Consider the following 16079-nt stretch of genomic DNA (forward strand, 5'->3'; position numbering starts at 1 on the left):
GGATGAGACCATCATGATGCTGTAAACAGAACCTCGATTCATCCGAAAAAATGACGTTTTGCCATTCGTGCACCCAGGTTCGTCGTTGAGTACACCATCGCAGGCGCTCCTGTCTGTGATGGAGCGTCAAGGGTAACCCCAGCCATGGTCTCCGAGCTGATAGTCCATGCTGCTGCAAACGTCGTCGGAGTGTTCGTGCAGATGGTTGTTGTGTTGCAAACGTCCCCATCTGTTGACTCAGGGACCGAGACGTGGCTGCACGATCCGTTACAGCCATGCGGATAAGATGCCTGTCATCTCAACTGCTAGTGATACGAGGCCGTTGGGATCCAGCATGGCGTTCTGTATTACCCTCCTGAAACCACCGATTCCATATTCTGCTAACAGTCATTGGATCTCGACCAACGCAAGCAGCAATATCTCGATACGATAAACCGCAATCGCGATAGGATACAATCCGCCCTTTATCAAAGTCGGAAACGTGATAGTACGCATTTCTCCTCCTTACACGAGGCATCACGACAACGTTTCACCAAGCAACGCCGGTCAACTGCTGTTTGTGTATGAGAAATGGGTTGGAAACTTTCCTCATGTCAGCACGTTGTATGTGTCGCCGCCGGTGCCAACCTTGTGTGAATGCTCTGAAAAGCTAATCATTTGCATATCACAGCATGTTCTTCCTGTCGGTTAAATTTCGCGTCTCCAAAAAAATGGTTCAAATGGCTCTACGCACTATGGGACTTAACATCTGTGGTCATCAGTCCCCTAGAACTTAGAACTACTTAAACCTAACTAACCTAAGGACATCACACACATCCATGCACGAGGCAGGATTCGAACCTGCGACCGTAGCAGTCGCGCGGTTCCGGACTGAGCGCCTAGAACCGCTAGACCACCGCGGCCGGCTTCGCGTCTGCAGCACGTCATCTTTGTGGTGTAGCAATTTTAATGGCCAGTAGTGTATGTAGTCGTTGTTGTAGTGTGTAAATGAAGCGATTCATCTTACTTCAAAAACGGCATGATCATTGGTTTTCAGGATAAAGGTAGAAGCATTTTCGGAACGGCTGAGTTTTTAAACTGTTCGCACTCCGCCGTGGTTAAAGTATACCGTGTGTGGAAAAATGGCGCTATCGAAAACCGGCGCCGAAACAACTGTGGTACAGCACGGGCCACAGTTGAAAGGGGTGTACGACAGGTTTGGAAATGTGCACAGGCTATCAGACGCTCAACTATCGAGCAAAGTACCGCCCAGAGGAACCAAGGGGCCACCAACACTGCCGACCCGGGAACGTTGCTGCGTAGGAACCTCTGCAGCAGACGTCTGGTTCACGCAGCCATTCTTATTGCTGTTCATTGACGACCAGGGCTGGAATTTGCACGCCAGTACCGCAACTGGATGTCCATTGAGTGATGAACGGCGGTCTTTTAAGACAAATCACATTTTATGCTCGATTGGCTAGATGGCCGTTGGCGTATACCTCATGAAACATCTGAAAGCAAACATCCTGGAACAATCCAGGCCGCAGGTGGGAGCGTTATGGTCTGGGGAATATTTTTGTGGCATACCCTGGGTGTTCTCGTCATTCTGGAAGACACTATGGATCAACACATGAATGCATCTATCCTTGGGAACAATGTCCACACCTACATAACGTTTGCCTTTTCCTTGACATGCACTGGTTCCACATCCATTTCGGTGCCTCCTAAAATCTCAATGACTATTTTTGAAAGTCTGCTCTGCACAGTGTGGTGATTGAGGCTTTTGACGGGTGGCTGGACCTTGTATTGTATTGGTGTACATCTGTAGTGATGGGCACTTGTCAGTTGAGGGAAGAAAAGAATATGAAAAAGTTTTCAAATATCGCTGCCAGTCACAAAAGTTTTTGATAGCTACGTTTTTAATTTGGCGACATGTTTCGAGGTGATATCTCATCAGGCTGTAGTGGCATTAGAAAGACATTTAAAAACATGTTTATACAGATACTAAGGTTTCTTTACATGACTGCTGTGATTATGCTCTGGAGAGAGAGAGAAGAATAACCTACTAAGAGGCAATGTCATTTTGTGTATTCTGCTCACATCTAAATTTTATGAAACAATCAGTCACTTTGTTCTTGTGGCGTGGCAGTTTTATTGTGATGTGTTGAGGCATCACTATTTACATGCCTCTTTTGGAAATCCTCACCATCGTTCACAGACTTCACAACGGTGTCTTTAAGGCACGATACACAAAACAAATCAGCAGTGCACAATATGGCTGCCGAAACAAGTTTCGACTTGACCATCGATATGTCGATCTTGGTATTGCCAGGAGCAATGTCTTCTGCATATCTCGCTGTCGTATCACTGATGCTGGTTGGCGTAATATATTACAAAATGAGGGACTGTGACGATTTTATAACGCAAATTATTTTCAGAAATACAAAGATAGTTCTGGGATATATAATATATGTACAACATTGATGTGTTGTACTAACTATTTTAAGGGCACTGAATTGAAATTCGTAAAGAAGTGTGAGGTTTTGGAATCTGTCATTTCATTTAGGATCTCGTTTTTCGGTTGAAGGCCATGGATGAATATTTCCATTTCTTCCTAGATGTTCATTCTCCAGCTCATTTCCAATGTCTGTAGTACTTTTAAGTCATTGTCTGTTGCAACACTGTCTTCAGTTTCATCTCTATGTTTTGTTATAACTGACTTATTAGCTTTACCCAGTCTGAAACAATCAACGTGTAGTTTAAAATAGGTTTTAGAGTTTCTTCCTGTTTGGCCAATTGCTATTTGTTGTAATGAATACATGTAATTTTATAAATTCCTGGTTTTCTCAGTTTGTCTATAGGTTGTACGATGTCATAGACCAGTTTCTTTCTTAAGATGTTGTTGATGGCAAAAGTGTTCCTGATATCTGCGTTTTCAAACAACTTGTCTATTTTGTCTGATATGACTCCTAAATATGGCTTCAATTTAGGAAAGAATATGCTTCTGAAAATGTCATGAATCCTCTGCGGATGCGATGAATGGCAGCTTGCTCAAAGTGTAGAAAAATGTATCTTAATGCAGGTGAGTAGGGAAAACAATCCCCTAATGTTCGAAAGCGGCATTAATGGTATGCTGTTTGACATAGTCACGTCGATTAAACATCTAGACGTAACGTTCCAAAGAGGCATGAAATAGAATGAGTACGTAAGGACGGTTGTAGAGAAGGGGAATGGTCGACTTTGGTTCACTGGGAGTGTTTTGAAGTGTGGCTGGTCTGCAAAGGAGACCGCCTACAGAACACTTGTGAGACCCATTCTTGAGTACTGCTCGAGTGTTTGGGTCCACACCAGGTCGAATTAAAAGATGACGTCAGAGGTGGGCTGCTAGATTTGTAGCCTGTAGGTCTGATAAACAGGCGGATATTATGGAGATGCTTCGTGAACTCAGATGGGAATCTCTGTAGAGAAGACGGAGAACTTTTCGCCATACTTTATTAAGAAAGTTTGCCAAAAAAGCTGACTGCAGGAAGATTTTGCTGGCGTCAATGTAGATTTCGCGTAAGGACCGGGAAATTAGGGCTCATACGGAGGCATATAGACTGTCATTTTCCCTTCTTTTTGTAGTGGAACAAGAAAGGAAATGAGCAGCATCGGTACGTGGAAGTCTCTGCAGTGCGCCGGCCGCGGTGGCCGAGCGGTTCTAGGCGCTTCAGTCCGGAACCGCGCAACTGCTACGGTCGCAGGTTCGAATCCTGCCTTGGGCATGGATGTGTGTGACGTCCTTAGGTTAGTTAGGTTTAAGCAGTTCTAAGTCTAGGGGACTGATGACCTTAGATGTTAAGTCCCATAGTGCTCAGAGCAATTTCAACCAACTCTGCCATACGCCATACGGTGGATTTCAGAGTATGGATTTACACGCAGACAGATTGATGTCCCTTCGTTTTGCATGGGATAGGAAACCCTGCAGTTTAGTTCCTTTAATCTCCAAACCAACCAACCAACCATTTGCACGATGTGTAGTACTTTTTGGGAGAATATTCTACCTTGCCCCCCCATGAACCATGGACCTTGCCGTTGGTGGGGAGGCTTGCGTGCCTCAGCGATACAGATAGCCGTACCGTAGGTGCAACCACAACGGAGGGGTATCTGTTGAGAGGCCAGACAAACGTGTGGTTCCTGAAGAGGGGCAGCAGCCTTTTCAGTAGTTGCAGGGGCAACAGTCTGGATGATTGACTGATCTGGCCTTGTAACAATAACCAAAACGGCGTTGCCGTGCCGGTACTGCGAACGGCTGAAAGCAAGGGCAAACTACAGCCGTAATTTATCCCGAGGGCATGCAGCTTTACTGTATGATTACATGATGATGGCGTCCTCTTGGGTAAAATATTCCGGAGGTAAAATAGTCCCCCATTCGGATCTCCGGGCGGGGACTACTCAAGAGGATGTCGTTATCAGGAGAATGAAAACTGGCGTTCTACGGATCGGAGCGTGGAATGTCAGATCCCTTAATCGGGCAGGTAGGTTAGAAAATTTAAAAAGGGAAATGGATAGGTTGAAGTTAGATATAGTGGGAATTAGTGAAGTTCGGTGGCAGGAGGAACAAGACTTCTGGTCAGGTGACTACAGGGTTATAAACACAAAATCAAATAGGGGTAATGCAGGAGTAGGTTTAATAATGAATAGGAAAATAGGAATGCGGGTAAGCTACTACAAACAGCATAGTGAACGCATTATTGTGGCCAAGATAGATACGAAGCCCACACCTACTACAGTAGTACAAGTGTATATGCTAACTAGCTCTGCAGATGACGAAGAAATTGAATAAATGTATGATGAAATAAAAGAAATTATTCAGATTGTGAAGGGAGACGAAAATTTAATAGTCATGGGTGACTGGAATTCGAGTGTAGGAAAAGGGAGAGAAGGAAACATAGTAGGTGAATATGGATTGGGGCTAAGAAATGAAAGAGGAAGCCGCCTGGTAGAATTTTGCACAGAGCACAACATAATCATAACTAACACTTGGTTTAAGAATCATGAAAGAAGGTTGTATACATGGAAGAACCCTGGAGATACTAAAAGGTATCAGATAGATTATATAATGGTAAGACAGAGATTTAGGAACCAGGTTTTAAATTGTAAGACATTTCCAGGGGCAGATGTGGACTCTGACCACAATCTATTGGTTATGACCTGTAGATTAAAACTGAAGAAACTGCAAAAAGGTGGGAATTTAAGGAGATGGGACCTGGATAAACTAAAAGAACCAGAGGTTGTACAGAGATTCAGGCAGAGCATAAGGGAGCAATTGACAGGAATGGGGGAAATAAATACAGTAGAAGAAGAATGGGTAGCTTTGAGGGATGAAGTAGTGAAGGCAGCAGAGGATCAAGTAGGTAAAAAGACGAGGGCTAGTAGAAATCCTTGGGTAACAGAAGAAATATTGAATTTAATTGATGAAAGGAGAAAATACAAAAATGCAGTAAGTGAAACAGGCAAAAAGGAATACAAACGTCTCAAAAATGAGATTGACAGGAAGTGCAAAATGGCTAAGCAGGGATGGCTAGAGGACAAATGTAAGGATGTAGAGGCCTATCTCACTAGGGGTAAGATAGATACCGCCTACAGGAAAATTAAAGAGACCTTTGGAGATAAGAGAACGACTTGTATGAATATCAAGAGCTCAGATGGAAACCCAGTTCTAAGCAAAGAAGGGAAAGCAGAAAGGTGGAAGGAGTATATAGAGGGTCTATACAAGGGCGATGTACTTGAGGACAATATTGTGGAAATGGAAGAGGATGTAGATGAAGATGAAATGGGAGATAAGATACTGCGTGAAGAGTTTGACAGAGCACTGAAAGACCTGAGTCGAAACAAAGCCCCCGGAGTAGACAATATTCCATTGGAACTACTGACGGCCGTGGGAGAGCCAGTCCTGACAAAACTCTACCATCTGGTGAGCAAGATGTATGAGACAGGCGAAATACCCTCAGACTTCAAGAAGAATATAATAATTCCAATCCCAAAGAAAGCAGGTGTTGACAGAAGTGAAAATTACCGAACTATCAGCTTAATAAGTAACAGCTGCAAAATACTAACACGAATTCTTTACAGACGAATGGAAAAACTAGTAGAAGCCAACCTCGGGGAAGATCAGTTTGGATTCCGTAGAAACACTGGAACACGTGAGGCAATACTGACCTTACGACTTAAGATTAAGGAAAGGCAAACCTACGTTTCTAGCATTTGTAGACTTAGAGAAAGCTTTTGACAATGTTGAGTGGAATACTCTCTTTCAAATTCTAAAGGTGGCAGGGGTAAAATACAGGGAGCGAAAGGCTATTTACAATTTGTACAGAAACCAGATGGCAGTTATAAGAGTCGAGGGTCATGAAAGGGAAGCAGTGGTTGGGAAGGGAGTAAGACAGGGTTGTAGCCTCTCCCCGATGTTGTTCAATCTGTATATTGAGCAAGCAGTAAAGGAAACAAAAGAAAAATTTGGAGTAGGTATTAAAATTCATGGAGAAGAAATAAAAACTTTGAGGTTCGCCGATGACATTGTAATTGAGACAGCAAAGGACTTGGAAGAGCAGTTGAATGGAATGGACAGTGTCTTGAAAGGAGGATATAAGATGAACATCAACAAAAGCAAAACAAGGATAATGGAATGTAGTCTAATTAAGTCGGGTGATGCTGAGGGAATTAGATTAGGAAATGAGGCACTTAAAGTAGTAAAGGAGTTTTGCTATTTGGGGAGCAAAATAACTGATGATGGTCGAAGTAGAGAGGATATAAAATGTAGGCTGGCAATGGCAAGGAAAGCGTTTCTGAAGAAGAGAAATTTGTTAACATCCAGTATTGATTTAAGTGTCAGGAAGTCATTTCTGAAAGTATTCGTATGGAGTGTAGCCATGTATGGAAGTGAAACATGGACGATAAATAGCTTGGACAAGAAGAGAATAGAAGCTTTCGAAATGTGGTGCTACAGAAGAATGCTGAAGATTAGATGGGTAGATCACATAACTAATGAGGAAGTATTGAATAGGATTCGGGAGAAGAGAAGTTTGTGGCACAACTTGACCAGAAGAAGGGGTCGGTTGGTAGGACATGTTCTGAGGCATCAAGGGATCACCAATTTAGTATTGGAGGGCAGCGTGGAGGGTAAAAATCGTAGAGGGAGACCAAGAGATGAATACACTAAGCAGATTCAGAAGGATGTAGGTTGCAGTAGGTACTGGGAGATGAAAAAGCTTGCACAGGATAGAGTAGCATGGAGAGCTGCATCAAACCAGTCTCAGGACTGAAGACCACAACAACAACAACAATTCTACCTTGGGATACTTTTTACACTTTCTATATCAGCTAGCTCTATAATAGAAATTAGTATATACTGTGATTCCATTATTAAACGATGGCGTTCAGTTTTTATGTGCTGCAGTCTCTTTCTGAATTTACTAAAACTTAGTCAAAAAATAAAGATTTTTCCAAAAGTAAAAACGTATCACAAAGTACAAATTTAAAAGCATTGCAGTCGGGAAAATTTTGTCAAAGATCACCGCTTAACCACATGTGCATTTCTGCTTTCTCGTTACTAACTGGCTCGTGAACAAAACAGACCGCCCCTATCCTGTATTGTTACTGGTGACGAGAAATGGTGTCTTCATGCTAACACAACGAAAACAGAGGAATGGTTGAGCTCAAATAAAGCAGCAACCCTCCGTAAAAATACCAACCGCAGCCACAGAAAATAATGTTACGCATCTGGTGGAACAGCGACAGTGTGGTGTACTAAGAATAGCTCCCCCGAGGTGTAACTACCACTGTTGACATTTACTCTCAACAAATGAAACGTCTTACGGGCGCAGTCCAAGAACAACGACCAGGTAGACGGCGTGAAGTGTTTCTACTCCACGATAACGCCCACCCACATTCTGCTAAACTGACAAAAACCCTATTCAGGACTTGTGTTGGGAAGGTACTCTGCACCCACCTTCTTCACCTAATTCTGTGCCCTCAGATTTTCATCTTTTACTATCGAGTAAGCTTTATGTTACTTCCTTTCCGGATTAGAATGCGCTCCGAACGTGGCTCGACTTCTTCGCTTCAAAACCACGTGATTTCTACAGTCTCAGAATCGAGAAGTTACGCTCAGCGTTCCCAGATTTCGAAATAGTGAAGGAGAACACATTTTTGTGACTTAAGTGTTAATTATGTGTATCTGTTGTGTTTATTATACTTTTGGGAAAATGTTAGGAGCTTATCCAGCGACATAATAGAATCACGCGAAGGAAAGCGTACTACAAGTTGTAAGACGTGTATATTTCTATTGTCTATTGTCAAATCCTTCCCCATGGACCTTGCCGTTGGTGGGGAGGCTTGCGTGCCTCAGCGATACAGATAGTCGTACCGTAGGTGCAACCACAACGGAGGGGTATATGTTGAGAGGCCAGACAAACGCGTGGTTCCTGAAGAGGGGCAGCAGCCTTTTCAGTAGTTGCAGGGGCAACAGTCTGGATGATTGACTGCTCTGGCCTTGTAACACTAACCAAAACGGCCTTGCTGTGTTGAAAGTAAGGGGAAACTACAGCCGTAATTTTTCCCGAGGGCATGCAGCTTTACTGTATGGTTAATGATGATGGCGTATTATGGAAATGGAAGAGCATGTAGATGAAGATGAAATGGGAGATATGATACTGCGTCAACAGTTTGACAGAGCACTGAAAGACCTGAGTCGAAACAAGGCCCTGGGAGTAGACAACATTCCATTAGAACTACTGACGGCCTTGGGAGAGCCAGTCCTGACAAAACTCTACCATCTGGTGAGCAAGATGTACGAGACAGGCGAAGTACCCTCAGACTTCAAGAATAATAATCCCAATCCCAAAGAAAGCAGTTGTTGACAGATGTGAAAATTACCGAACTTTCAGTTTAATAAGTCACAGCTGCAAAATACTAACGAGAATTCTTTACAGACGAATGGAAAAAATAGTAGAAGCCGACCTTGGGGAAGATCAGTTTGGATTCCGTAGATATATTGGAACACGTGTGGCAATACTGACCCTACGCCTTATCTTAGAAGCTAGATTAAGGAAAGGCAAACCTACGTTTCTAGCATTTGTAGACTTAGAGAAAGCTTTTGACAATGTTGAGTGGAATACTCTCTTTCAAATTCTGAAGATGGCAGGGGTAAAATATAGGGAGCGACAGGGCTATTTACAATTTGTATAGATACCAAATTGCAGTTATAAGAGTTGAGGGGCATGAAAGGGAAGCAGTGGTTGGGAAGGGAGTGAGGCAGGGTTGTAGCCTCTCCCCGATGTTATTCAATCTGTATATTGAGCAAGCTGTGAAGGAAACAAAAGAAAAATTCGTTGTAGGTACTAAAATCCATGGAGAAGAAATAAAAACTTTGAGGTTCGCCGATGACATTGTAATTCTGTCAGAGACAGCAAAGGACTTGGAAGAGCAGTTGAACGGAATGGATGGTTTCTTGAGGGGAGGATATAAGATGAACATCAACAAAAGCAAAACGAGGATAATGGAATGTAGTCGAACTAAGTCGGGTGATGTTGTGTGTATTAGATTAGGAAATGAGACACTTAAAGTAGTAAAGGAGTTTTGCTATTTGGGGAGCAAAATAACTGATGATGGTCGAAGTAGAGAGGATGTAAAATGTGGACTGGCACAGGGAAGGAAAGCGTTTCTGAAGAAGAGAAATTTGTTAACATCGAGTATTGATTTAAGTGTTAAGAAGTCGTTTCTGAAAGTATTTGTATGGAGTGTAGCCATGTATGGAAGTGAAACATGGACGATAAATAGTTTAGACAAGAAGAGAATAGAAGCTTTCGAAATGTGGTGCTACAGATGAATGCTGAAGATAAGATGGGTAGATCACATAACTAATGAGGAGGTGTTGAATAGGATTGGGGAGAAGAGAAGTTTGTGGCACAACTTGACTAGAAGAAGGGCATCAGGGGATCACCAATTTAGTATTGGAGGGCAGCGTGGAGGGTAAAAATCGTAGAGGGAGACCAAGAGATGAATCCACCAAGCAGATTCAGAAGGATGTAGGTTGCAGTAGGTACTGGGAGATGAAGAAGCTTGCACAGGATAGAGTAGCATGGAGAGCTGCATCAAACCTGTCCCAGGACTGAAGACCACAACAACAACATTATCAAATCACAATTTATGAAAGATGATTATATTTTGTTAATAGGATTAAGTAGGAATAATTAATATTTGTCATGTTGGAAATAATTGTGGTAGCAGGGAATGTCTGCACCAAAGTATTGTTGACAAGAGAGACCGCAAATTGATATAATTTTAAAAAGGGTGGGAGAGACCGCGTATGGATAAATTTCAAGAAAAGAGCGGGAAAGACCGGGCATTGATCTATTTTGTAATGGTAGCAGGGATTGTCTGCACCAGAAAGCATTATTGGCAGCAGAGACCGCACTTAAGCGTTCGTAGGAAGTCAGTAGTAAGCGAGAAGTGAAGCGAGTCGGTAGCAGGTCTGAAGCGAGAGGTTGAGAGGAGCGGTGTGCCAGCCAGCCACTAGGTATGATTTACAAGAGATTATAAACGGGTGTACAGAGACATCAGCTAACTATTATAATAAGAGGAACTAATATTATTGGATTAATTTTTTGAGAAACTCAAGACTACTGATGGTATGTTTGCGCATTGCTAGTTGTAAAATTATTGTAAAAAGTAAGTCCCACATTTGAACGTTTGTAAAATCATTTCATTCAGAATATAATTAACTTTTGCCAGAAATATTGCATTTATAATTATGATCCACCCCAAAAACCATCAACGTAAAACTTTGCAAAATTTTATTGTTGTCAAGAAAAAGTTTAACTATGAATTACGTAACTTCAGTCAAATTTATTAAAGAATAACGTCAGCTTTGCTATTAAAGAATAACGTCAGCTTTGGTAATAAATACAGCCACTTATTATGAAAGTCCACCAGTAGCTAACAGAGTATAGTAAAACAGAGTAAGTAAATTCATATCGCATTTCGATGTAGCAGTCAGATGGCGATCCAGTAACAGTAAAAAAGGTAAGGAACTGTTTTGGGTTATTGCAGATAACGACTGAGGGCCACGACGACGATACATTCTATGTTTCGTCGAAATAATCCGAAAATCACTTTTAAAAAGCAGCAATTAAATTTGTATGCGAAGATTGAGAAAGAGAATAAATTTCAAATGGAAGATTTCATTTGTTACTATTAAGTAAGAGATAGAAATCCTAAGGGAAGGTTACATAGGTTATTGTAAAAGAGAAGGTTATCATAACAAAATAGGTATAGAGGAGACGGGAAAGTTTTAAGGTCACTACGAAAATTTTCCACAATTTTCCATAGCTTTTATTGTTGCTAAACATGAGGGTGTGTTTTGTGCAGCATTTGTTAATATTTCGAGTTCTACATATTTAAGTGGTCTATAATACTGTATATTAAAACTACTTGGAGTATATTGTTAGGTCATCAATTACAGATGTTTATGGCAAGTAAAATTTTATATTTTTTGTGGCCTTTAGTCTGAAAACTGGTTTAATCTAGCTCTCCATGCTACTCTATCCCGTACCAGGCTCTTCATCTCTGAATAAGTACAGCAACTTACTGTACATCCTGCTGAATCTGTTTACTGTATTCATCCCTTGGTCTCCCTCTACAAATTTATGACTGAATTGGTAATCTCCTGATGTCTCAGAATGTGTCCTATCAACCGATCCCACCTTCTAGTAAGGTCGTGCCACAAATTTCTTTTCTCCCTAATTCTGTTCAAAACTTCCACATTACCTGTGTGATCTACCCATCCAATAATCAGAATTCTTCTGTAGCAATCCACTTCGAAAGCTTTTATTGTCTTCTTGTCTAAACTGTTCATCGTCCATGTTTCACTTCCTTACATGGCTACATTCCATACAAATACTTTCAGAAGACTTCCTAAGACTTAAATCTATATATAGTGCTAGCAAATTTCTTTTCTTCAGAAACTATTTCCTTGCCACTGGTAGTCTACGTTTTATATCCTATATACTTCGGCCGTTATCAGTTATTTTGCTGTCCGTATGAAAAAAGTGGCTCGTTTCCTAATCTAATTCCCTCAGTATCACCTGATTTAGTTCGATTACACTCTATTATTCTTGCTTGTCTTTTGTTGATGTTCATCTTATTTCCTCCTTTCAAGACACTGTCCATTCCGTTCGATTGCTCTTCCAAGTCCTTTGCTGTCTTTGACAGAATTACAATATCATCGGCAAACTTGTTTTTATTTCTTCCTGCTAAACTTTAACTCCTACTTCATTTTTTTCTTCTCCTTTATTGCTTGCTCAATGTAGAGATAGAATAACGTCGGTGATAGGCTACAATCCTGTCTCACTGCCTTCTCAATTACTGCATGCCTTTCATTCCCCTCGACTCTTAATAACTGCCGTCTGGTTTCTGTACAAGTGGTAAATTCTATATATTTTTAAAACTAGTTACACAACGTTTGGATGATACAGTTGTATTTCGCCAGTCGTGCACCATCTTTTACCCTGAAATAGAAGGTCTTTTACTATGGAAAAAACGGGATATTTGCAAAATTAAATGAGTTCGTTAACATCTTAATGATTTTTCCTGTCTTGAAAATGAAAATTTGTGTTAGTTTCCAATAGCTTCATTTTCAAAATATACTTCAATACACGACAAACGGCTTGCCGCAGTGGTAACACCTGTTCCCATCAGATCACCGAAGTTAAATACTGTCGGGCCTGGCTAGTAATTGCATGGGGCAACGTCCGGCCTACCGAGTGCTATTGGCAAGTGAGGTGCACCCAGCCCTTGTGGGGCCAATTGAGGAGCTACTTGACTGAGAAGCAGTAGCACCAGTCACGAAAACTGGCAATGGTTGGGAGAGCGATGTGCTGACCTCATGTCGCTCTGTGTCCCCATCCAGTGACGCCTAAGGGCGAGGGATGTCACGGCGGCGCGTTGGTGTCCTTGGGCCTTCAAGGTCTGTTCGCACGGTGTTTTTTTTTATTTCAATACATATATAAAAATATATTTGATAATACCTCTGCTTAATCTGATTTCACTTATTGATTATTGGTGTGCAGTAGAGTAATAATGTAACAGATACATGCGGTACGCATACACCCGAGTTTTGAAGCTTCACCATAGCATGCGAATGTCACTCGGTGGTGAAATGATCACAGTTAATCACATTTGTCCGTTCTCGAATACTCTGACGCGGATCATTGCGAAGTAATGCGCTTAAACGATCTTGATCAAACCCCAAAGATCTTCCTGGACTTGGAGAGTAACTTACGTAGGAAATGTTCCGATATCTGCACTTGGCACTCCATTTTATAGCATCCACAGTTCCACACACTATCTCCAAATAGCAGAATGACAGTATGTAAACTCAAATAGTAACAGTGAACTATAAAGAAAAATGACAGTCGATAAATAAACCCGTAGCACCTGTAATACCAACGTGCAAAACAAAAACGCTTCCAACTTGTGCACCTACCTAATAAAGCGACTCACTAGACAGAAGACCGACCAAAAACCATCATGTGACCAAAAACCATCATATTTTTCTAGGCACACTCCCCCATAAGTAACTAATCTAATTTGGTTATGATAATATTACGTTGGTTTAGTGCAGACTTGAATTTGTTTCGTTTGTTTTCATTTGTTACATATACGTCGCAGAGATCTGACGAGTGCTGAAGGTCATATTTTATGAACCACAAGTTGTCATGTCACCGGATACAGTAAACAGGTGGGCGACGGCCGTCCAGCACAAAAAGAAGCCTGAAGCTGTACGATAACTCATGTAGCGATTATGATCTCACAATGAAGTACATGTATAAATATTCGTTATTATGTTTGTTTATTAAAATATATTCAGTATCTTGTTGGCCACTCTAGACTCAAGTTAATTTGTTGTGGAATAAATCAAGACATTTTATTACTTGACCTAACTTTGCATACCGTTGACGAAAATAAACTCAGTTAAATACTAATATTCACTGAATTAGGGACGGTATACCACCTTGTGTGTTTCAAAAGAAGACTGTTTCATTTGTAGTTGTTATGGAATTTTGATAAACCAGTAGATACATACGTAAAAATTGTTTAATTATGAGAGTGCTAGAAGTCATAAGAATGTACTTGGTTTCCGATAGTTAAATGACGTAAATTCGCAACTGAACGTGTTTTGTTTCAAAGACGGGGAAGGACATACGAATTGTTTGTTGATGGAAAGTTCACAGTTGGGAATATATTCAAATACCATATCAATATTGAAAATATTAATTTCAAGTGTAGCTGTTGGTGCAAAATCCACCGATTCACCAATTGTGTCCTGGTTAAAAAAATATCGCTATTGTCTGGGCTGTGGAGAAAAACAGTGGCTGTTTTGTACAATTTTCGGAGGTGACCATAGAAAATATTTTTCCTTTCTTTGCCATGTTCGTCCATAAAAGAGGCTAGACTGGTGGTTTTCACGAAATTAACTATTCAAGGTAATTAAGCTAACTCTACTGATGTCGCTTTGAGCAATCCGCAATACGTCTATAGGGTGTTTCCGTAAGAGCGTGCAAAAATATAACAGGACACAAAGAATGCTCTCCTCTGAACAATTTGACATAGCGAACCTGGGGACGGACTAGCCAGCTTAAAGAGATATGGAAATAAACTTGTCTACCGCATGCATTACTGTTTTCCAGCTTATTTACAACTAACATGCGTACAAGTTTAAACGCACTGTGCTGTTTATTTACATGCACATTTTTTATTTGCTGCATGGAAACAAGAAGAACAAGCCTGAAGTCATGATGCAGGTTCTGTTTACTTTATTTGTTCATAAGGTGCAACTGTTGGCTCGTATTTACACCGTCCCGTGACAGAACGTGCTATGAATCAACGACAGACCTTCATTACTGAATGCTTTTCAGAGATGTACAGTACAATATGATGGAGCAATACCGGTACAGTATTTCAAGTGTGTGAATTTCTAAGGGACCAAACTGCTGACGTCATCGGTCCCTAGACTTACACACTACTTTAAACTCACTTAAACTAACTTACGCTAAGAACAACATTCACACCCATGCCAGAGAGAGGACTCGAACCTCCGGCGGGAGGGGCCTCGCAGTCCGTGACATGGTGCCTGAAACCGCGCGGCCACTCCGCGCGGTGTATAGTATTTCCTGGTCCCTGGAATGGAAGGGGAGGTCCTATTCCATGGCCTGCGAGATCACCTGACTTGAATCCCCTTGCTTATTTCCTGTGGGGATATCTAAAGTCACTTGTGTATGACAGTCCAGTCGATACGGAGATGGAATTAGTTGCTAGAATTGTAGCTGCCTGTGACGTGATTCGAAACACTGATATCAGGGATATTTGTCGGGGTGCGTCAGAATCTTGTTCACCGATGTCATTCTTGTATTGAGGCTGATGGCCGTCAGTTCCACCACATTTTGTAAGATATGGCAGAAATGGTACGTTCATTGTTTCAAAGATGGTATTTTCAGTTACAAAAACGTCGTGTGACTAGGGCCTCCCGTCGGGTAGACCGTTAGCCGGATGCAAGTCTTTCGATTTTACGCCACTTCCGCGACTTGCGCGTCGATGGGGATGAAATGATGATGATTAGGACAACACAAAACCCATTCCCTGAGCAGAGAAAATCTCTGACCCAGCCGGGAATCGAACCCAGGCCCTTAGGATCGACATTCTGTCGCTCTGACTACGCAGCTGCTGGGGGAGGACATTTTCAGTTAACTAATGTAAATAAAAAAGCACACGGTATCTCCTTGAGCTGGCTCCTCCGACCCAGGTTTCCTACCTCAAATTGTTCGGTGGAGCATCCTCTATGTCCTGTTAAATATTTGCACGCTCTTACGGAAACATCCTGTATGTCAGGAACGGTATCAGGACAGGCGCGTAATCGGTATAAGTGTCCTCTCAGAGCTTTGGGTGGCTGTTACCAAACGGGATCACATTGGAAAAATACAAGTGAGGATTGGCCGTGAATTACACGGTATTTTTGAACCAATATATACGCTACGTCTGCCAAACTTATCCATATGTCTTCA

The sequence above is a fragment of the Schistocerca serialis genome, chromosome 9 (assembly GCF_023864345.2).
Source record: "Schistocerca serialis cubense isolate TAMUIC-IGC-003099 chromosome 9, iqSchSeri2.2, whole genome shotgun sequence".
Classification (NCBI taxonomy): domain Eukaryota; kingdom Metazoa; phylum Arthropoda; class Insecta; order Orthoptera; family Acrididae; genus Schistocerca; species Schistocerca serialis.